Source organism: Sus scrofa, chromosome 8, assembly GCF_054392235.1.
Source record: "Sus scrofa isolate SSC_HxYL_T2T_F1_AM1 chromosome 8, Sscrofa_HxYL_maternal_Yorkshire_Landrace_v2.0, whole genome shotgun sequence".
NCBI classification, from domain to species: domain Eukaryota; kingdom Metazoa; phylum Chordata; class Mammalia; order Artiodactyla; family Suidae; genus Sus; species Sus scrofa.
In genome coordinates this window covers 6,688,698-6,712,741 of record NC_139390.1, presented here as the reverse complement: position 1 = coordinate 6,712,741, position 24,044 = coordinate 6,688,698, and the positions used below count along the sequence as shown (strand labels likewise).

General features: G+C 41.9%; 1 protein-coding gene across 4 annotated transcripts in view; it reads left to right on the top strand.

The window, feature by feature from the left end:
* Positions 1–24,044, top strand: part of CLNK (cytokine dependent hematopoietic cell linker) — a 206,379-nt gene that overhangs the window by 30,601 nt on the left and 151,734 nt on the right. Inside the window, exon 1 of one of the 4 annotated variants that reach the window (XM_084973844.1) lies at positions 11,047–11,275. The exons of 1 other annotated variant lie outside the window; for it this stretch is intronic. The gene's annotated coding sequence lies outside the window, so the exon portion shown is untranslated. Of the gene's footprint in view, positions 1–11,046; positions 11,276–24,044 lie in introns of those variants that run through there. 2 more of the 4 variants (XM_021101016.2, XM_021101017.2) reach the window with 2 other exon arrangements.

The window sequence follows — 24,044 nt, the reverse complement described above, 5'->3', positions numbered from 1 at the left end:
AAAATTACATTATAAACACATTGTTTTGATGAGGATAAAAAATGTATTTGGGGCTGGAGATTTATAGTCTTGCAGTAGGAAAATTGTTTTTCTATGAGAATTTCCAAAATAATGGTATTTCAGAGTTATAAATGTATGGTTCTGAATTTGTAGCCTAGCTCTGCAACAAGTACCACAAACGATGTGGCTTGCAATGACAGAAACATAGAACATAGTTCTGGAAACTGGAAGTCCTGAATGAAGGTGTCGGCTGTGCCGGGCTTCCTCCAAAGCCTCTTGTGCAGACCCCTTCCTTGCTTCTTCCGGCTCTTGGTAACCCAGACATTCCTGGACTTATGGCAGCAGAACCTCAATCTCTGCTTCCATCTTCTGTGACGATGTTCTCCCTGTGTGTGTCTACGTGTCTTCCCGAGGTGCCCTCCTTCTGTGTGTCTCTCTCTTCTTTTAAGAACATCAGTCATTTTGGCTTGGGGTCACCTCCATGACCTCATTTCAACTTGATTGTATCTGCAAAGACCCTATATTTGAATAAGCTCCCATTCTGATGTACCGCAGATTAGGGCTTCTACACATCTCTTGGTTAGTTTATTCAATCCATTACAGGCTTCAAAGCCAAAACATCACTGTACAAATCTAGTCTCTAATTTTACCATTTAATTTAATATACATTTGCTCCTAAGTCTTTTCTCCCATCAACACCATCAGTCACGTTGCTTCTTACACGTTCTCATCCTGATTATACCCATCGTTATGATATACCAGACTCAAGCAGCACCAGATAGATAGGTAGATAGATGCATCTATATACATCTAGATAGATAGATAATGGAAAATTACTCAGCCATAAAAAAGAATGAAATAATGCCATTTACAGCAACATGGATGGACCTAGAAATGTCACACTAAGTGAAATAAGTCATACAAAGACAAATATCATATAGTAATTCTTGTATATGGAATCTAAAAAATATATACAAATGAACTCATTTACAAAACAGAGGTAGACTCACAGACATAGAAAACAAATTTACAGTTACCAAAGGGGAAAAGGGAAAGGAAGGATAACTTAGGAGTTTGGGATTAACAGATACATACTACTAAAAATAAAATAGATAGACAACAAGGACCTACTGTATAGCACAGGGAAATGTATTCAATATCTTGCAATAACACTTATGGAAAAGAATTTAAATCACTATATATAATATATATATGTGTGTGTGTGTGTGTGTATATATATAACTGAATTGCTTTGCAATGTACCTTAAAACTAACACATTATAAATCAACTATACTTCAATTAAAAAACAAATATTAATTAATTTTTAAAAAGGAAACCCATGTAAATTGGAACAATCACTATGGAAAACAGTATGGAGGTACCTCCAAAAACTATGTATAGAACTACCATATGACCCAGCAATCCCACTCTTGGGCATATATCCGGACAAAACTTTCCTTGAAAAAGACACATGCACTCACATGTTCGTTGTGGCACTATTCACAATAGCCAAGACGTGGAAACAACCTAAATGTTCAGTGACAGATGAATGGATTAAGACTATGTGGTGTATATACACAATGGAATACTACTCAACCATCAAAAGAGCAAAATAATGCCATTTGCAGCAACATGGATGGAACTAGAGATTCTCATACTAAATGAAGTAAGTCAGAAAGAGAAAGACAAATACCATATGATATCACTTATATCTGGAATCTAATATACAACACAAATGAGCCTTTCTACAGAAAGGAAACTCATGGACATGGAGGACAGATTTCGGTTGCCAAGGGGGAGGGGGAGGGAGTGAGGTGGACTGGGAATTCGGGGTTAATAGATGCAAACTATTGCCTTTGGAATGGATAAGCAGTGAGATCCTGCTATATAGCACTGGGAACTATAGTCACTTATGATGGAGCATGATAATGTGAGAAAAAAGAATGTATATATGTATGTGTGACTGGGTCACCCTGCTATACAGGTAGAAAATTGATGGAACACAGTAAACCAGTTATAATGGAAAAAGATAAAAATCTTTAAAAAAAAAAAAAGGAAACCCAAATAAAGCAGCAGTTTTGCAAGCCCAACAGCTTCCCTGATGCACCAGAATTGCTGATACTTCCTATCTGACGTTCTATTGCATATACATTAGACCTATAATGTGAAGCATGTTCTCTAGCGAATTGATTAGAATGTACTCAATTCATAGTGTGCAGTCTCTCAGTACAGGAGCCATGGCTTCATCTAAGCCCTGGTATTGATGATATAGATGCTTAATATTCAAATCATTTGTCGTAAATTGAGGAATCTATGTAACACTTTAATATCTCTTTTCCATCTGCTAATCTATAAACCTGAGCAAGTGCTGTTCCAGGAACAGAGCATGAACAAGACAGATCAAGTCCAGGCCTCAAGGAGCTTGTATCAGTCCTTAGTTAATATTCATTGAGCACCTACTATGTGTCAGGGGCTGTTCTCTATGGCAGATTCCAAGAGGGACAACAGGCCATCTGCCTGATGCATGCATTTCAAGAGCTTTTCCTTCTTCTTTCCTTAAAGTGTCTTAGAATTCTTCCCTCCGCCTTTTGTATTTTTATAACCTTCCTCTTAGGATTCTAGTAGTCATGGATTTCTCAAAATTTATATGTTGAAATCCTGCTCCCCAATGCGATGGTATGTGTCTGTGGGGCTTTGGGGAGATCATTGTGACCACACGAGGTCATGAAACCTCATGAAAGGTGTCACACCCTTAGAAGAATGACCAGAGAGCTTGCTTCCTTCCTCTGCTCCCCACGCCGTGCGAATGAAATGGAAAGTCGCCAATCTGCACCCTGGAAGAGGGTGTTCCGCAGAGCCTAACCATGCTGGTCCCCTGATCTTGAACTTCCAGCCTCCAGGATTGTGAGAAAAAAAGAAACGTCTACTGTCGATCAGGAGCCCCAGTCTGTGGAACTTTGTTACAGCAGCTGAGCTAAGACTCTAGACTTCTTCTGGCTGCTATAATATATCTCTAGGATTTTCCACAAGAGATCATTAAGGATCTCTGTTCCTACTGCCTCTCAGAAAATCCCAGAGAGGTGGAAGCTTACAACCACAGGGTTAGCAGATCGACTGCGCAAACACGTCTGGCATCAGGAACGGAGTCACTGAGCCACCAGCTTTGCAGCTGCCAATTGTGCCCTCAGTCCCGACTTTATCCTTCACTGTGCTTCTGTTTCCTCCTTTCAAAGATGGAAACACTACTGTTTAGAGATCTAAGCTTGTTCTTTCTCAGTGGTTTACCAGCTGTGATTGCAGGCAAGGCTTATAATCGAACCTCTTTGAGTCTCAAAATTTATGCTGAGGAGCAGAAGCACCATGGACTAAGATGCAAAGGAAGGAAAACAAGGTTTAGGAAGAGAGTCTGAAAATGGTAGCTACTCTACATATATCAGCTATTAGTATTCTTATTTGCCTGAGAGAGCAGAGTAATTCTGGTTTCTTCCTCCTTCCTTCTAGAAAAGAAGATATTTAAAACAGAAAGAGAGAGAGAGAGAATTAAAGAGATTAGAAACCCTGTCCCAAGGAGAACAGACTTGTGGTTGCCAAAGGAGGGGGGCTGGGGTAAGGATGGAGTGGGAGGGTGGGGTTAGCAGATTTGAGCTATTATATGCGGAGGCAATAAATGGCGAGGTCCTGCTCTACAGCACAGAGAACTCTATTCAATGTCCTCTGATAAATCATAATGGAAAGAAATATAAAAACGTGTGTGTTTGTATGTATATACGTATATAGGTGTATGTATGCATGTATATATACAGATGAAACTTTGTTGTATAGCAGAAATTAACACAACATAAATCAACTATGCTTCAATTTAAGAAAAATGTCCTGTTCCAGCTTAAAAGCCAAAGGTCCAACTTCCTTTCAGATGTTGCCCTTGGCTTCTTTTCTCTCTTCCACTCTGAGCCCTGCCTTGTCCCTCTGTCCCCCCCCCCCCCAAGAGACCATTAATCACACAGGCTAAGTGAAGCCTATCCAGGGTCCCACAGTGATGGTCACGCTATTTTCTTTTTTCTTCATCTGATTCTTGCCTCAAGACCTAAATTCAACCCATGCGAAGACAGATGGCATGAGGCCCGTGGCCCTGCCAATTTAGCGACCCTGGCAGTGATTCAGGCCCTGAGGGGAGAGGGAGCGATTTTGCCCACATGGTCTAAAAATACGACAGTGTTTTTAACCTCTGGGAAAAGTGTTTGGCAAACAACCTATAGCAGATTTGTGTGTGTGTGTGTGTGTGTGTGTGTGTGTGTGTGTGTGGATGATGTCACATCCTGAGCCAGATTTGGCTCAACAAGGTTCTGCTCAAGACAAATGGCCCACATTTAAATGTAGAATTAGGGGATGTAACTATGCTGGTCTGGCAAGAGATTTGGCTCAGAGACTGGAGCCTGGACCACTGTTTTGGTTCTTCCCCCAACTCACCATAGTGGTTGGTGACTTCACCTCAAGAGGACTCCACTTCCTCCTTTTGAAATGAGAGGTGTTTGACAGAACTGCAGTGCTTTAAATTCTTCACATTTGTCCATGGCGTAAAAGGTTTATAGCACTGTCAGTACGTAACATATATTAAAAGTTTCCATAGAGTATAAACAGGGTTGAAGTACATCTGGGCCTTTTCATTTTACAGGAGGCAAAGTGGGACCAACAGAAAATCGGAAGAAAAGTTACTCTTGTCTCTTTATTCCACATTCTGGTTTGATTTTTTTTTTTTCCTTTTTTGCTTTGCTTTTTAGGGCCGCACCTGCAGCACATGGAAGCTCCCAGGCCAGGAGTCAAATCAGAGCTGCAGCTACCAGCCTATACCACAGCCACAGCAATTAAGGATCCAAGCCACGTCTTCGACATACACCATGGCTCATGGCAGCACTGGATCCTTAACCCCCTGAGCAAGGCCAGGGATCAAACTCGCATCCTCAGGGATCCTAGTTGGGTTTGTTAACTGCTGAACCACGAAGGGAACTCTCTCCAGTTTGATTATGGTATAATCATTGATCTCTTCAACCCTAGTCATTTCCTCCAAAACTGTGGAGAAGTCTTACCTTCCTATACATGGTAAGAAAAGGTAAAACACATCAACAAGTAATAACTTTGGCTGAAACATCTTATAATATCCAGAACCTTGAGCTATAACATAGCTGAAAGGGCCTCAAGTTTGGCAACTTGGCTCCTAATTTTGCCCATAAATGAATTTTAATGTTATAACTGTTATAAAAATAGATATTTCCAGTTTATTCAGAGAAAGATATATGCAAAGAATGATGAAAGAGTCAGACTTTGCTGTTTCAGAAAAATTAGAATTAAAAAAGTAGCATACATGAACAAAAATGAGAGGTGGGTCTCTGGCCAGTTCACTTCAACTCTTGCTGCAAGGCAGGTTCTTGGCATTGTGATGGATTCCCAGATGAGAAATAGCTAGTCTCTTTCAAGAAGCATATCCTTTATTAACACATATATACCCCCAAAGCTCATCCCTTGGTTCCTTCCACTCAGGAAACTCTGCTCTCCAAAGCTATACTTGGCTGGGTTCTTTTCACCACTCAGGCCTCAGCTGCAATGTCACTTCTGCAAAGACTCAAGCCCAGACCACCTTATATAAAGAAACCCCAACTCCATGTATCTCAGACCACTCTCTCTCCTCTTATCAGGTATAATTCCTTCATAACACTACACTTTCACCTACACATTTTTAATCACTGGCATGTCACCAGGTATAATAGCCTCTGCCATCACCTATACCATAGCCTTGGTAGGAAAAAAACCACTAATGTTTTGGACCCATTATGGTGCCAAAGCAGGGAAGGGACCCCTGGAAACAGTGGGGACATTTAAATGAATCTATTGCCAGGGTGGTAATAACTTGGTGATTCTGAGATTCTGCTATTTTTTCAAATGGGTCAGAGCAATAATGACACCAACATGGAGGCATCAATGTGGTGCTTAGGTTATGCATTTATGCAAAGAGCTTAGAACCATGTCTAGTATGGAAGAGGGCTTAATTTTTCATGTTAGCCCCATGAGGCCCTCCCAGGGAAAAGTAATGTGATCTAAGCAATGAATTCATATTTCATGGGGATTCATTAATTGATAAACCACCTATCATTTCTGTGAATAATGAATTAAGGAGTCTAAGGAACCCGGGCTGAGATTTTAGGGAAAAGTTCTTTTTGCATTTACTTACCACTCCACCTCTGCGATTTCTAAAGAACTTGGGCATGGATGCAATGAAATTAGGCTCGGAGATAAATCCAAAGGGTAGGAACCACATTATGTTCCTAACCAACCCTAACCCTAACCCTAACCCTAACTCTGACCCATGAACTACGACACTGAGTTTTGGATTTCCCTGTGTTTGGGTTTGCCTCCTTGCGGGATATATCAGGGTGGTTGGGCCAGGAAGCAGAGACCTTCTTAAGACCCCTTCTGGAAAGAACAGACTTCTATGGGAACAGCCCCACCTGCTTCAGCTCCCCAGATATAACCAGATGTTTGAATGTCAGTTGCATTTATGTTTGAGATTTTCCCCAGGAAGCCACCTCTTAGTAGCCAGGAAAATTGTCCAACAGGCAACACAGATCCAGGTGAAACAGAGTGTGTCTGAAATCCAACAGAGAACATGGCTATGGTTCTTCCCCTCCAAAAACACCAGCATGATGCAAAAGGGAGAGCACAGCTATGTAGGGGCTCGTGGGGTGTGTCCTGGAGGAGTTAGTAGGAGAGATGAGAGGAGAAAGGTGATCGACGGACGTGGAGTGAGCCCCTCAGGGGTCCAGGGTGAGACTGCCTGAGGCCCCCACGTAAGCAGGTGCTAAACTATAATGAGTCAGAAATGCTGGTGCTAATTAACTAAGGTTCAACACGGGAGTTCCCATATGATTGGTAAAAAAAAAAAATACAAAGATTTCTTTTTCCTTTTTTCTTTTTGTCCACCCTATGGCATATGGAGTATCCCCGCCAGAGATCATATCCCTGTCATCTCTGCCACAGCTGCTGCAACACCAGATCCTTTAATGCATTGTGCCAGGCTGGGAATAGAACTGGCATCCCAGCATTGTTGAGAAGACGCTAATCCCAATGCCCCACAGTGGGAACTCCAAAAACACAGAGTTTTATCCACTGCAGTAAACAGGTATCCTTAACTAGGAGTTTATAAAATAAACACACCTACTGAGATGGTGTTGAACTTTCTCTTGGGTTTGGGGTATGTCTGCATGTGTAAGTTGCACGGTGCAACCCCAGGCTTGACACCAGCCCAAAACCAACTGTGTGACAGGAACCTGAACTTGGCAGTCACCACCTGCTGCAAGGAAGAAATCCGACACCACACGGGATAAGGATGCTTGCACAGGACCTGGAAATTTTGTATCACCTAAATTTGTCTTGTTCAAAAAAATTGCAAAAGAAAACTGGAGATACCAAGACTAAGAGAAAAGTGGTAGAGGTAGGTCAGGCTTTAGTTTTTTTTGTTTTTTGTTTTTTTTTTTCTCCTCCGACACATTGTCTTGGCATTAGAGAGAGAAAGGGAATCAAGAGTTAAATCTGTTTCTGCCTAGAATGGTTCTTCATAAGGAATCAAGTTCTCAAATGAAGCTAGGCATCAAATTTGCTTTGGGGATCAAATGTACATTAAAATGTAACCATATGTCAGAGAGTCAAAAATACATAAAAATTGCTTTCAAAAATAAATAAATAGGAGTTTCCGTCGTGGCTCAGTGGTTAACAAACCCAACTAGTATCCATGAGGACGCAGGTTCAACCCCTGGCCTCACTCAGTGGGTTAAGGATCCGGCATTGCCGTGAGCTGTGGTGTAGGTCGCAGATGCAGCTCGGATCTGGCATTGCTGTGGCTGTGGTGTAGGCCAGCAGCTGTAGCTCTGATTGGACCCCTAGCCATATACTGCAGATGTGGCCCCTAAAAAGACAAAAGACAAAATAAATAATAAATAAAATAAATAAAGAATTTAATTTTTAAAAAATAAATTAAAAGGTTTTCTTGATTTGGGGGCTGTCAAATAGTATCTCATTCTGGTTTAATTTCCATATTCTTCATTATAAATAAGACTGAGCATAAAAAAAAGAAATCAGTTTCTCTAGACAAATGTCAGTAAAGAAATAAATAATTTAATTTAAAAAATAAATTAAAAGGTTTTTTCGATTTGGGGGCTATAAAATAGTATCTCATTCCGATTTAATTTCCATTTTCCTCACTCTAAATGAGACTGAGCATGAAAAAAAAAAAGAAATCAGTTTCTCTAGAAAAAAGTATGTGATGGGTACCTCTTGAGACCTCTCTATACTATTCTACAATTATAACAACATAAGAAGTTTAATAAGAAGAAGTTTTTCAAGAATAACAAACACCTTCCATTTCTCCTCATGAATATTAAATTCCTAGAAGTTGAGAAAAATATTTAAAGATCCATTTAAAGGGATCCCACCTTGCTGACATGTTTTCTTATCTGCCTGTATGTGTGAGAATTTCATATTCCGTGTGTTGAAAAATGCTATAAGGTTAGTAGGGTCACATTCCTTTTTAAAGGTGAGAAAATCAGTTAACTTACTGAAAAATCATTCAATTAATGGAGCCAGAAGGGATCTGAACTAAGCCAGGGTAACTCCAAAGCCTGACAATCTTGCTGCTCTGCCTCCTAAGCAGGTCTTGCAAGAGCCAGTGAAGACTTTCTTTCTCTCCATCCTGAGAACCACGGTCCTACTTGAACATGATTGGGCATTACAATTCCTGCTTTGGGGCTTTGTTTGGTCTTAGTTTTTTTCCTGTCTTTCTTCCATATACTTTACCCAAGGGCTTCAAACCCTGGGTGGGCTACTCAGAAAGTAAAAACTAAATAAACTCATCATGGATAAACTTGCCACGGAGAGCATTAGCACAAGAATGTTCTATTCAGGAGTTCCCATTATGGCTCAGCTGGTTAAGGACCCAACACTGTCTCTGTGAGGACATGGGTTAGATCCCTGGCCTTGATCAGTGGGTTAAGGATCCAACGTTGCCACACAGGTCACAGATGTGGCTCAGATCCGGCGTTGCCACGGCTGTGGTATAAGCCCCAGTTGCACCTCCAATTCAACCCCTAGCCTGGGAACTTCCATATGCTGCAGGTGCAGCCCTAAAAAGAAAAAAAAAAAATCCTATTCAGACTCACAGGCACCTCTAGACACATCCTGCATTCTGCATCCTTTACTCACACATGTGGGGGATCACTGATCTATTAGTATTTCTGGGCGATGCCTTAGAAGATCTGTGAGAGGCTCCAGGGAAACCAAGACAGCAGCTGTTAATCAGAGCCAGGTATAGTCTGGCACACTCACCCTCAGAGTGAGCCTGATCACGCCCATTTTACATGTGAGACCCATCATGGTCAAGTGCTTTGCCCGCCACAAGGTAGCCTCTTAGGAATCTATCTGGGTAATTTTGATCTGGCTCTCAAGACCCAAACACCTCTGGATTTTCCCAATACCCCCTAATGTGACTCAGCATCCCCGAACCCAGCAAACTCTGGTGGGGAAAGAGTGTGGTGGGCAAGAGATAAGGAGCCGTGAAGCAATTAACACAAAAGCAATTGTCAATGCAAATAGATGACTGCAGCACAGGCAGCAGGAAAGAGGAAGACACGGGCTGGCACTTGTGGGGCGGCCGGGCTCAGACGCGGACAGGAGGCCGCCTGTCTCTCTAGCTGTGTCTGTGTTTTTGGCTTTCCAGGCGCCTTTTGCTTTTCTAGGTTCCGACTTGACCCCTAGCCCGGGAACTTCCATACCCAGCAGATGCAGATGTAAAAAGAAAAATAGTTAAAGTGAGGTGATGAGGATGGGCCCTAACCCAATGTGACTGATGTGCTTAACAGAAGAAAAAAGGGGACTCAGGGGAGCATGCTTTACAAAGTTGAAGACAGCCGTTTATTCTTCCCTCATGGCCCTCAAGAGGAACCAGACCTGCCAACGCTGGTTCAGATTTCTAGCCTGCAACACATTTCTGTTGTTTAGCCACTCGCTTTGTGGATCTTTGTCATCGCAGCCCCAGGAAACTAACACAGATCCAGACCAAACGACCTACCCAACGGCAAACTAGGTAACATGGTTATTGCTTTAGCGGCTAATGCAGCAAAAGCTACGTGATGAAGTAGGTAAATTGCGGAATCTCCCTAGACTTCAGTTTTCACAATTACAAAGGGGATTTCACCATATTTTCCTCTCATGATGATCAGTAAGATTTAGTAGAATAATGCTCTCAAATTGCCCAGCACAGTACCTGGCATTTAAGCAACTTTAAATGAAAGCTTATTTTAGTGTTACCTTTGCAATGGATACTAAGTCAAAATCAGACCTCTGTACCCACGAAAATATAAACTTCTACCTTTGGTGATGTTTGAAATAATATTGGAATTCAGCATTATTTGATAAAAATATCAGTTTATATAAAACTAGAGTATCAAGTGGCAGGTACCAAGAGAACATCAGGCAATTGACCAGGACGTGCTGCCAGTTTAAATGAACCATGGTGAAGATGGAGCAAAATTAAAATAGCCTGAGTGTCTCATATGCGCCACGTCTTGATTTACATTAGTTTGTTCATTTCTTGATATTATCTCTAAAATACAAATATCACTATCCTTCAGTTATAGGTTGGAAACCAGGTGAGAAATAAACTGCAACTTGCCCCAAATCACATAACGAATGTTTAGTACAGCAGGAAGTAGAGACAGCCATTTCTCATCCCAGTTCCCAAGTCCATGTACCTTGCAGGGGGTGGGCAGTCCTCAGGAAGCCACTGGCAACATCAAATCACAAGATGTTCAGTTTCCCCTGCGCATGTGAAATAAGATAGCAAAACCCAGATGCTTGCATGTTGCTTAGCAATCTGTTCTGGTAATTTCGAAGTGCCATATGAGGACACGGGGTGTCTTTAAGGATACCCTTCGTGTTAGGCAACCTCCACCTCCTACGGCTTCGTATATGGCACTTGAACTCAAGAAGAGGAAGTCCCACCCGCACTCAGGTCACACCACCCAAGGTCTGTGGCTGCATCTCACAGGAAACCAAACCTAAAACGGACCTAGGAGGAGCTTTCTGCTAAAGGACAGTGCCCGACATTGAGAATAATTCAACCCCCTGCCCCTTGGATCACCGCCTTCTGGAGTTCTCCGCGATGCTGCCACGGACACCCCCGCACAAGGGACATCTCAACACAGGGCCATTTTCGCTCCCCACGCTGCTCAGGTAAACTACACAGGCCAGCCCCGTCTGAGTGGTCATCTCACTAGCATAAAGGATCATTAGGAAAGAGCTAGCACCAAGAATAAAAGGCTTTTCTAACATGGATTTCTGGGCTTCCTATTAAGCATTAAACAGGCATAAAGAAACCCAGATCCCTTAATCCTTTTTAAATATCCTTTCATTCTGCTGCAAGAAGGAATCAAGATACCTACCCATAAAAAATTAAAAGATTAAATGTTTTCAATCTTCTCTTCCTCTAACTTGAACTGCCTAACCGTTGGCTACGAAAATCGAAAGCCCAGGCGTGTTGCTGGCTTCCTTGGCTGACCTTCATTGCAACAGCCACCTAGAAAGGCAGCCCCGACTCAAAGTAGGCTGTTGAAAGTAGACGTTCACTCTTGGAGACTGTGCAGGTGTGTATTTTTTTAATCTTATAAATTGAAACGACTGTATTTCTGTGTTGGTGTGGAGGAGTTGCAATCATGCTGACCTTTCACAGGGCCCGAGAGGGAGAGTGGAGCTGGGGTAAAATGCCCAGCCTCTAGGGGTACCAGTAAGCATCTCTTCCAGATGCCTCTTCTTCTTGGAGAAAACAAATACTAAACTGGAGTAAGTCTGAAAAGAGAAGTGTCAAGAAAGTACCTCTGCTTTAAAAGACACTGGTGTAGCTGATCTTTATCAGTACTGATGTTATTACAAGGTACCAGCAGTGCTTATAATGATCTCTCTGTACTGTTTATTTCTCTCCATATTAGTTTGTTCATTTCTTGGTACAAATCGCTAAAATATATCAAGCTCATTGAAGCATTGCCATTCAATGATGCTGTTCCTTTGGATTCCCAAGGACCACCCAAACCACAGGGAACAGTCCTTTCAAAAGTCAGGAAGTCAATTGTGGGCCAGGCTAATTGGAGGTCAGCTGAGAAACAACAAAGCTTCAGGAACCCTCTGATACATTTAAAATAAAATATGCCCTAGAGAAGCAAGAAGGGCAGCTGGTCTTTATTTAACCATTTTTTGCTTACCAGACAATATGCATTAACTCATTTTATCCTTATACCCAATCTTGAGCACTAGATGTTTTTTCCCTGGGATAGAGATGAAGACTCTGAGTGGCCCAAGTCAACACTCAAGGTTGTGCCCCCACAAATGTCAGTGAGAGAATTCAACGCTACACTGATTTGCACCTCATTACGAATGATATGAACAGTGGTCACTTCCTTTGCAGCTTTCTAGAGCTCAGTTTGAGTCCATTTCTGGAGTCTTTGCCACCAGCCCTCTTAATGGTGACATGTCTTTCTTTTCTCCAAGGAGCCCTCTCTGATGAGTCTATGAACAAGACCATTATTCTAAAACCAAAGGTTAGAGATTCCTGTACCATCCGGCCCACTCCAGCTTAACACCCAAGACCTTGTCTTTCACTCACTTTGCCAGGAATCAGGTGCTGTCTTGGAAAAACTGTAGGATTTCACGTCTGACTAAGCTGGCCAGGATCCAAACTCTGCAGCTTGACCAGATATGTTAGTTTGTTCCCTCCAGTCCTCCATTCTTGCACCTTTATAATAGAGCAAAATAGCATCACTTGTATTGACAACTGTAGCTTCAATGATATAATATTTATATTAAGTGACATATGGCATATATTTATTTTTTATTTTGTACTTATTTTAACGAAATATAGTCGATTTACCATGTTGTGCCAATTTCTGCTGCACAGAAAATTGATATATGTGTATATATATAAACACATTCTGTTTTTAATATTCTTTTCCATCATGGTCTATCCCAGGAGACTGGATATGGCTTCCTGTGCTATACAGTAGGACCTTGTCGTCTATCCATTCTAAATGGAATAGTTTGCATCCTCTAACCCAAAACTCCCAGCCCATCCCACTCTCTCCCCCATTCCCCTTGGTAAGCACAAGTCTGTTCTCCATGTCTGTGAATCTGTTTCCGTTTTGCAGTTTCGTTTGTGCCATAGTTTAGATTCCACATGGAACTGATATTATACAGTATTTGTCTTTCTCTTTCTAACTTACTTCACTTGATATGAGAATCTCTAGTTGCATCCATGTTGCTGTGAATGGCATTACTGTGTTCTTTATGATAGCTTAGTAGTTTTAATACTGCTAAGTCCATTGTATATATGTACTACATCTTCTTAATCCACTCATCTGTCAACAGGCTTTTAGGTTGTTTCCAAGTCTTGGCTGTTGTGAATGGTGCTGCGATGAACTTGGGCTGCATGTATCTTTTCGAATTGCAGTTTTGTCTGGATATATGCCCAGGAGTGGGATTGCTGGATCATATGCTAGATCATATAGGAGTTCTATATTTAATTTTCTAAGGAACCTCCACCCTGTTCTTCATAATGATTGTACCAATTTCCATTCCCAGCAACATCGTAAGAGGGTTCCCTTTTCCCCACAAACTCTCCAGCATTTGTTATTCGTAGACTTATTAATGATGGCCATTCTGACCGGTGTGAGGTGGTAGCCCATTGTAGTGTAACTGTGGTATATAACTATTCTCTAAGGAGATTATTAAATAAAACATTCATAAATTTATCTGTATTAGTAAATTCCATGCTGATTACAAGCATGCTTTAGGAATAAGACTAGAGCTTATGTGGGGTGAAGAAAGGAAAGTAATGGAGAAAGAACTAACTTTTATTGAGTACATGCTAAATATTAAATATATACCATACTGTAATATTTGGAATGGATGGGCAATGGGGTCCTACTGTACATCACAGGGAATTGCATGTGGTTGGTCACTTTGCTGTACAACAGAAATTAAAGAAACATTGTAAATCAACTATACTTTAACCATATATATACACACATATGTGTATATACAGATACATATATATACACACACACACACACCATAAATGACATAGCTTTGTACAGTCCACAGAGCCTTTGGACACTTTTTTAAAATTTAATGATCTTAGTAAAGTAGGCAGAGCAATATTACAAGTTAAAACTGAGTTTCAGGAAGTTGATGAGGATGAAGAGCCTGGTGATAAAGAGAGGAGGCTTTGAGATCAGTCAAAACTGAGTATGAATGTGGTGAGTTTATGTGTTTGGGAATAAGTGGCTTGACCTCTCTGAGCTTAGGTTAGCTGTCACTGGTGTTTTGTGGTTTGAAACGGGGTAGGTTAGCACACATTACGGGTTGCGATGCGGATGAAAGCAAATGTGTATATAGTGTTTGCCATAGAGGAGACATTCGGGAAATGGATAAATGGCAGCTGTGCTACAGTTGTTGCCAAGGTCACAGTGAGGAATGGAGCTAGATCCAGAAGTATCCCTTTATGAGTGCCACTACATAAAGCAGTTAGAGTCACCACCCCAGGCATGGCCAAGGCTCACCAAAACCTGAACTCTGGACAGTTGCTCCAAGCCATGCCTACCCATCCCAGCATGAGAAAGATAGAGTGTTCAGAGTGGTTAAGTTACTAAACAGAGAAAAGTAATTGGATCTAAGGTATATTTAAGATTTTTAACAGATTGAGTACATTTTCAGTGATTTGGGGAAGTTTTCAAGAAGACTGAGAAAATCAGGTTATATAGGTTAGATCTGAGTAGCTTAATAAGGAAAAATAAACATGAAGAACAGAATTGTGGGAAACAACTGTCCTAGGAATTTTCTGTGATGTTTGTTTCTTCTTGTTACTTTCGTGGACAGAATACTTGGCGAATCATCACCATGCTTATTCAGCAGAGTTTTAATCTTGTCCTCCAAATAGCAGTGACCAATAGCTTGCCGTTTGAGCGCCTGCTATGTGCTGGGCAATGAGTATTCATTTCTCAATCTTTCAGTAGGTATATTTATTCTTATTCTACGAAAGAGGATACTGAGGTTCAGAGAGACAGCACACCCTGTTCATTTCACACCAGAAAGAGGAGCCAGGCCTATTGAAAACGCAAGTTCCTGCTCCTCACACTGTGCTCTATCAGTGCACGGTGGGCTGTATCAGGGTGGTGATCACAGCATCACTTCCTCCAAACTAACCAGGACTACCAGATATACCATAAGCAGTAGTAAAATAAGCATGTGAGTTTGTTCTTTGTATTTCATTGGTGATGCAAACTGAAACACCTTCCCAAACACCGAAGCATGGGAAGTGAAATTCCACCATGTGTTTTTTTTTAATTTAAATTTTTTATTTTTTATTTTTTGCTTTTTAGGGCCATACCTGCATAGGGGTCCAATCAGAGCTATAGCTGCTGGCCTATGCCACAGCTACAGCCATGCAGGATCCGAGCCATGTCTGTGACCTACACCACAGTTCACATTAATGTTGGATCCTTAACCCAAGGAGCGAGGTCAGGGATTGAACCCACGTCCTCACAGATTCTAGTCGGGTTCATTACCGCTGAGCCATAACGGGAACTCCTCACCATGTTTAAATGGCTCTGTGCATAGCCATTTGCCATACAAACTGAACCAAAAGTTCTGGACACAACATGGAAATTCAATATCCAAGTGTTTGGGGGCATAGCCCTTAATTGCAGTGTCTTCTCTATTGAATTCCACATGAGACAAAGATGAAGGGCGGCCAGTAGCCGAAGCCCAACCTCTAAGAGGGTAGCGCCTTTGTGGAGTACCCGAGACCTGCATTTTATCATCAACTTTGCAGATTCAGAAGACTAATGTTATGCAAGGCACTCAGTTGATGGGACTTAAGGACACTGTCTCATTCTGGTGTTCTGGCCCATACAATCCATCTTCTGTGACTTTGTTCAAGTATTAAGAGTGTACTCAAGTTGTAAGGTCCCTCCCAGGAGGCAGATCCAAACAGGATATCAAGTGACTGTCAAGGGGTAGCTTGGTGAGCACGAAATCGGAGCTGTGTCCTTCTACTAGCTGGATTTGCCCAGCTACTGATGGTTTGATGTCTTGATGGACATCTGCCTGGGAGCCAGTCTGCTCCATGACTGCTTATGAATATTCATAGCGCAGGTCACTCTCACTTCCGGTAAAATCCAGGGACCTCCTGACCAGTTCCATCTCTCTGGGCTTTCCAAGAGAACACTTCCCGCGTCCACACTCTCTTTAGCCCAAATTCCTACTTCTGTTCCCAAGCTCTCTCTACTAACCACCCCAGCCATTGGTTGAGAAATCGATAACCTGGGTTGGAATTCATACCATTACTTCCTAGCAGGATGATTTTAGACAAGTTATTTAACTTCTTGGAAACTTAGATTCTCATTTATAAACTGGAATTGCAATACCTACCTTTCGAATTTGTGGGGAGAAATGAGATGCGATACGTAAAAGTTACATATTATAATATCTAGCAATTACTAAGTGCAAACTAAACAATAGTGGCTATATTATCATTTTAGCACAGTTGTTACGAGTTTATGTTCGGACAAACCATCAATAGAATCTGTGAGTGTTTTTTGTCTGTTTCTAAGAATTTTGGGGATTTCCCAGCATGGCACAGCAGAAACGAATTCGACTAGGAACCATGAGGTTGCGGGTTTGATCCCTGGCCTCACTCAGTTGGGTTGGGGATCCGGCGTTGCTATAAGCTGTGCTGTGGTGTAGGTCGCAGACACAGCTTGGATCTGGCATTGCTGTGGCTCTGGCGTAGGCTGGCAGCTGTAGCTCTGATTGGACCCCTAGCCTGGGAACCTCCATATGCCGCGGGTGCAGCCCTAAAAAGACAAAAATAATAATAATTTTGACCTGGAGAATATTCGTAAGCAGTCATGGAGCAGACTGGCTCCCAGGCAGATGTCCATCAAGACATCAAACCGTCAGTAGCTGGGCAAATCCAGCTAGTAGAAGGACACAGCTCTGATTTCGTGATCACCAATTTTGAGGTGATTTCTACAGAAAGCTAATCTCATCATTTTTGCATTTACCTTAGTCAGTCATCTATCAAAACCTTGGTAGTATCTTCCTGCTCCCCTAAAACACAAAGATTTAATGAAAAATGATAGAAATTCCCTTGGAATACTTTCTTTGACAATTTCATATCCTCAGTGTCCTTCATGGTATAAATACATGGAAACCGCTCAATAATTACCTGCTGTTTAGACTCACCTAACAGTTTATAGTTTACAAAATACTTTCACTTCCACAATCTCATTTGGTCTTCAGAATCATCCTCTGAGCAAAGGAGCATGAGGGTTTATATCCCCATTTTTCAGATTAGAGATCTTGAGTCTCAATTCATCATACATGGGCTTAAAGACCTGCCTCACATCTTGCTAGGAGAGTGATCCTGAATAGAAGACGGGATAAAGAAAGAGTTAATTATGTGGAGGAAGTTCACTTCAGGTGTTAAGTTCTAAATATGCTTGAAGTTACAAATTAAACGATGATCTCATCTGAATCCATACTGTGCATTTGTTCGCTAGACAGATTTGGCTCAAGAGGACTCTCTCAGAACAAAATGACAGAATTGTTCAATACTGAAAAATCTGGGTCACTTGGATTATTGCCTTACAATGGAATCTAAATTAAACAGGACGCCCTACATAGGGCTCTGGCATTCTGCAAATGGTGCCATCATCATCACTGTCACCTTCATTATTACTGTTGCTATTATTATTATTATAAATCACTTTACTCTTGGTCCTGGCTTTTCATACCTCTTCTCTGCATGTTAGGTCTCCCGCTAACTCCTTTGAGGTCCTTCTTATGGTGAAACAGGTCCTCAGAAATGCCTAGCTTACAGCAGGTGTTTAGGAAATGATTCCTTAAAGAATGGCAGTGCTTGAGATGTTCATGGGAAGTAGGTCAGACTGTAAGTTACAGCTGATAAACAGATAGATCCATCCCTGAATTTCAGCTCATTTTCTTATATTTTTCATTTTCCTAAAATTGCCCTTCAGTTCTGCCCCAGGGCATTAATGGGTCAATGGTGAAGCCATCCCAGCTGAGACTGTTCTGATTAATCCAGGACTGGAAGTACCTACCCCCCAGTCAATGTGCTTCTGACAGCATTTATGAGCCAAATGAAAATAGGGGCGAAGTAAACAGGTAAACTTTCACAAAAAAAAAAAGTAAGAAAACATCTGACTAAGCTCTTGACAATCTACATTCCATTTTGCTACAGTCTCCTTTTATCCGAAAGAATTTCTATGATGTGAGGGCAGAAAGAGGAAGGATGGAGGAAATGAAAAGGAAGAGAGAATTAAGAAAGCAGGAAGGGAAGACCGAGGGAAGAAAGGAATGTGAGAAAACAAAATGAGTGAATGAGGAAAGAAGGACATAAAGATAGAGGCTATTTACTACAAAATTGGGGGCAGGGGAGAAAAAATATCACTACTGGGGAAAGGGAAACCTTTCTGCAGAGAGAAAAGGAAATGGCTTTTGAAAACAGAAAGCACCAAGAGTAACAAATTCCAAAATGATGGATCGTATCAGTTCATTAAGGGCGTTTTCAAAATCATTTAAAATAAAAAATGGATGCCTGTGCACATGGCCTTGGGATATTTAAGGGAACTTACTTGTTGCCAAGACAGTTGCAGAATCTTTTTTTAAAAAATATGCCCATACTTAATAGCAGAAAAACTAGGAAAGCAATCTCCTGTATTCCTCAAAAAAAATCTATAATAACAATCCATTTGACTCCAAATGCCTCCATTCATTGGAAATCCAATAAAATTAAATGTTATATTTAATTAAATGTAGCCAATTGCTCTGACCAGGGTTTAGAATTAGAAATCCAATCAGCGTATATCTTTCTCTAAGTATGAGTATCTCTACAATGTAACCTTCTTGTTTGTGACATGAAAATAGAGGGAAATGACATATAATTGTGACCAAATTAATAAATATCTACATCTGAGAAATCCTGGTTTCAATATGTTTGCTCAAAATTCTTGCACCCATGCACACATGTGCACACGCGCACACACGCACATACACACACACACACACACACACACACACACATTTCCTGGCCCGTTTCCCCAAATATACATATCACTTGCTCCTTCCACTCCAAACGACATCCATTAGATATGTTGGGTGTGATTGTGTAGAGAATCAGGTGTGTATTGCATGTATTTTGTATTCAGTTCTTTTCTTGTTTTCCTGTTTTAATGAGAAAAAAACATCAACCCTTCATTTAGACCTTCTCCTCTAGCCTTGACCCAGTTTTAGCTGCACAGCTGTATCTTGGCTCTCTGACTGACTCTAATATCCTCTTCAGCAATTCATACATTGCTTCTGGTCATTTCCTGTATGTATTTAGGTGCATTGTCATCCTCAGAACAATGTTTCTTAAACTTTGCAATCAACAGAGGCCCGTATTTTTGTAGGTTTTATCTTTGAGGAATAAGAAATGTTTGAGAGAAAAAAAAATTTACTGTAAAAGCATTGTTTTCCCTTCATGAAATATTAATTTCAGATCAGGTTGAGATGCAGCAGAAAGATTGATGACAAAAATGTCTCTTCGCAAGCTCAGTTTGGTAGCATTGGTGAATTCCCCATGGACAGCACGAGTTCTCCGGGATAACAAGGAAATGTGATTTGTTGCTTTACATGTTTCCAAGTGTTTAAACTGCTTATGTTTAAATAAGGGTACTAATTATTTTCAGATTAAGATCCTCCCCCAAATCCAATCTATGTATGAAACAAGTCTTTCCTTCCTTATCATATGCACAGAGACCCTGGGTGGGTTAGAAGCTCAGAAGTAGCCATTCTTTTTTGAACTGCCAAATTTAATGTACATTCTTTGGAAACCTTAAGTATGTTCCAAGTCTGTAGAATCTCATTCCCTTCATTTCAGTTTTCTTAAACATATAGACGTGCTTTAACCATCAAATCCATTACCTTTACAAAATGCTTTTCCACTTAGCAAGTGAGCTAATCAAATATCATCTTTGGAATCATCTCTGAAATGGTGGGATTATTTGGCTAAAATGGATGGTTGGGGTAGGAACTCCTTTACTCTCAGGAACTCCTCCACCTGTCTTTGACATGGCGCTTTTTATACCTGGGGGGCGGTGTGGGGGAGGGTGATGAAGGAGCCTTAGACTGAGGCCACAGAGGATGGAGCAGTGTTTCTCAAACTGGGGGTTTTTTTGGACCCCCAAGGAGCTCCAGACACCTAGAGGTCTGTGAATCCCATGAAAACTCCATTATTTAAATGAAAGATAGGTTTCTAAGATAAAATAAAATTAATTATGAGCACTTTCCAGCTCCTTTGCTCAGGATTTTGCAGCCTGGAGTAGAGTCAGGTGATTCTAGCCCTCACTCAGCTTGGCATTTGTGATTAGATGTGCACTGGATTCTAGCTTTTATGCAGTCACTGTTTCACCCTGCTGGAGAAGTAAACAGGCGTCATGAAAGCAGGTTGTGTCCTCCTGTGGACTCCCCAAAGGCTGAAGCTCTCTTCCTGCCCAGTCCCTCCCCCACCATGGGAACTTGTGGGCAGGTGTGGTCTCTGGGTTCAGGCAGGATGCAGGCAGCATCCTCACAGCAGAGCCAACTCTGGACTTGTTAGTCTCACTTGCAGTAAGTGCCCTGTGGGGACTGACAGATGGCACCTGAGCATCACTTCTCTTTGACATCAAAAGCCATGCTCAAGCTTTATTTCTGTGGCTGACAAGGAAGAGAAACTGAAACTGGTGCCTCGGTTCCTGTAGAAAATGAAAGTACAAAAACATGATGATATTTCCCCATTTCTAGGGCACGGGAGCCTGTCAGGGTCCCCAAGGGAAAGCAAGAAATGCAAGCAAGCATCAGCCAATGCTCTTTATCTCAGATCAGCTCTAGATCCTGAAGCTTCTGGAGAAAGACCTATTGATCTGGGGGATGCCTCAGCCTGGAAGTCCCTTCCCCTTGGTAGGGGTCAGGGTCCCTTCTAAGGAGGGTTGTAGAGAAGTTGGGAGGAAACTTATGACCCCATAGGGAGATGCAGGGACCCCTTTGGCACGTCTTCCTCCGGGTTCCTATGTTCCTCTATAATTGATAGATACATGTTGAATCTCACTCCGTTGCAATTATTTACAGCACAATGGAGAAAACAGACAGGAGATAAGAGGGCAAAGCCTTGCTCTGAGGTCTCTAATCCCTAGTATCTGGACTGTGCCCAGCACATCCCAGACCCAATAAATGTTGGCCAAATACATGAACGAATTCTACCTTGTACCACAGTTGTGTGGGACAGGGTTTAATGACCCTTTACCTGCAGACAAGGCCCGACAGAGAAATAGCTGTTGGGTGGCCTTCCCACCTTCACCTAAATGTTGGGGCGCAGTAGATTTCACTTACAGATTTCACTGAAATTAACCTAGAAAGAATTCTAAATGTAGGAGGATTCTTTTTTTTTTTTTTTTTTTTTTGCTTTTTATGCTTCCATTTGCAGCATATGGAAGTTCCCAGGCTAGGGGTTGAATCTCAGCTGCATTTGCCAGCCTATACCACAGCTACAGCAGCACAGGATCTGAACCTACACCACAACTCATGGCAATGCTGGATCCCCCACCCACTGAGGGAGGCCAGGGATCAAACCTGCCTCCTTATGGATACTAGTCGGATTCATTTCCACTGCACCACAGCAGGAATTCCCAGTAGGGAGGATTCTTGATGAGGGGCAGCAGTTCCTGTATTCCCATTTAGGATGAGGTTAGAACAGCAAGGAGGGTGGAAGTGTGATTATATGGTGACTTCCATGAGCATGAGGAGCGTCAGTGAGTGATGAGGTTGGGCAGATGGAAATGAGTGGCTGCCTTTCTTGCATTCCTCTTCCTCTGGGTAGTGAAAATAACCATACCTTGGAGTTCCCTTCATCGCTCAGTGGGTTAAGGATCCGGTGTGGCCATGGCTGTGGCATAAGGTGGCAACTGCAGCTCTGATTCGACCCCTAGCCCAGGAATTTACATATAGGTAAGGTGAGGTGAGGCCTCAAAAAAATAAAATAAAATAAAACAAAACAAAACTATCAATACCTGGGCCCAGAAGAACTGACTCAAACTTGGGGGGCTGAAGGGCATCAGTATTTTTTAAAGCTTCCCAGGTCATTCTGATGGGTAGACAGGTAGGAGAATCCAGTCTTACCTCCCCTGGGGGCCAGGAATTGCAGATAGGCACTTCTCATTTCTGGAGACTAAACCCCAAAAGTGATAAAAGGCATTTAATTAATCTTGAAGTTCAAGTGAATGTTAATGACCATTTCTCCATGTCTTCGATACCGTACGTTCTCACTCAGTCCTCACAAGAGCCCTACAGGTAGCTGGCGTGTTACCCCTATTTTACAGATTAGCAATCTGAGGCTCAGAACAGATAGATAAGTGTCCCAACGCATAACCAAAACATTTAAAGCCAGTGGTTTGCAATACCAGCCCATAGAGCAGGCTACCTCATGCCTGTGAATGTTCAGTTTGGTTTTTTAGAAAGTGAAGATGATAATTCAGATCATGTGGGGTCACTGCAGTGGAAGCGGGGGACACATCACAGGTGTTGAAATTTCACTGCAATTTTTTTTTTAATACAGACATCAGGAAGGAAGGGGGAAGGGCCTTGTCTTTTCTACAATATGTGTTCGTAAAACCTGTGGACATGAAGGTCTATCTGACTTGCCACATCCCATCTCACCACATCCTTTACAGAATGACTAAGATCAGATAAGCCCTTGGCGCGCTCAGACAGGGCTGAGACCTTCTGAGTAGAGCCAAGAGATGTCTGCCTGTGGGGTTGCCATCCCCTCTGTCTTGCGCATGACACCCCTGGGCTGACTCACGCTCTGATACCGGTCACTAAGACCCCCAATTCTGCTTATTAAATGCCAGGAAAGCTGGACTCTCTTGGCGACCTTTTCAAATACTCTTGGTAAAGTAGACTGCTCACATGTCTCCAAAGCTGCCAGTAAAATATCTCTTTTGAACTTTCATTAAAATTTTAAAATACAAATTTAGTAAGCGCTGATGTTACAGATCAGCTAATCTGCAAATGTTTAAGTATAAACCCAAGCTGAAAATTCCTTCTCCAGACTCTTCCCTGTCCATCACTGATGCCCTCAGTGGCAGCACTTTGTCAAAATATTTGACAAAGAAGCTGTATTTCAGAGAAGACAATAAAACACGAGAAACCTAATCATGCTTCCAACTTTTTCAAGCCATTTTTTGTCACCAAGTATGGACGGTTTTTAAATGGAATTTCTTTATGGAATCTTTGAGCTGGAAGAGACCAATTGGACCCCACCATTCGTTTCTCGTGTGGAAAAATTGAGGCCCAGAAGATTCCAGTGCTTTGTTCAAAGCTACACTGAGGATGGCAGGAGCAGGGCTGGAAATTGGCTTCCTTGGCCACCTTCCAAAGCCTTTGATCCAAACCAGTAAGCCTTGGAGGAAGAGGTCCTGTAATTCCATCACTCTGCGTGTAGGTGCTAGCCAACAGCCAGGCACATGGGAGCCCACAGTAAAGACGGACTTATTTTATCTCCTTTAGCACTGCTGGTCAGTGCACCCAAAGGAATGAAATGACTTCATAAGCAAGGGATATAAGTCATAGATATTCCTAAAGTGGGGAAGGGCTTACACCTTGGACCTGTATTATTGTTATCAAGTAATTTAATTCCTGTAAACATTAATACTCAGATGGTGCAGCAGAAATGAATTTGACTTATATCCACAAGGATGTGGGTTCAATCTGTGGCCTCTCTCAGTGGGTTAAGGATCCAGCATTGCCATGAGCTGTGGTGTAGGTCACAGACACACTCGGATCCCACGTTGCTGTGAGTGTGGCATAGGCTGACAGCTGTAGCTCAAATTCGACCCCTAGCCTGGGAACTTCATTA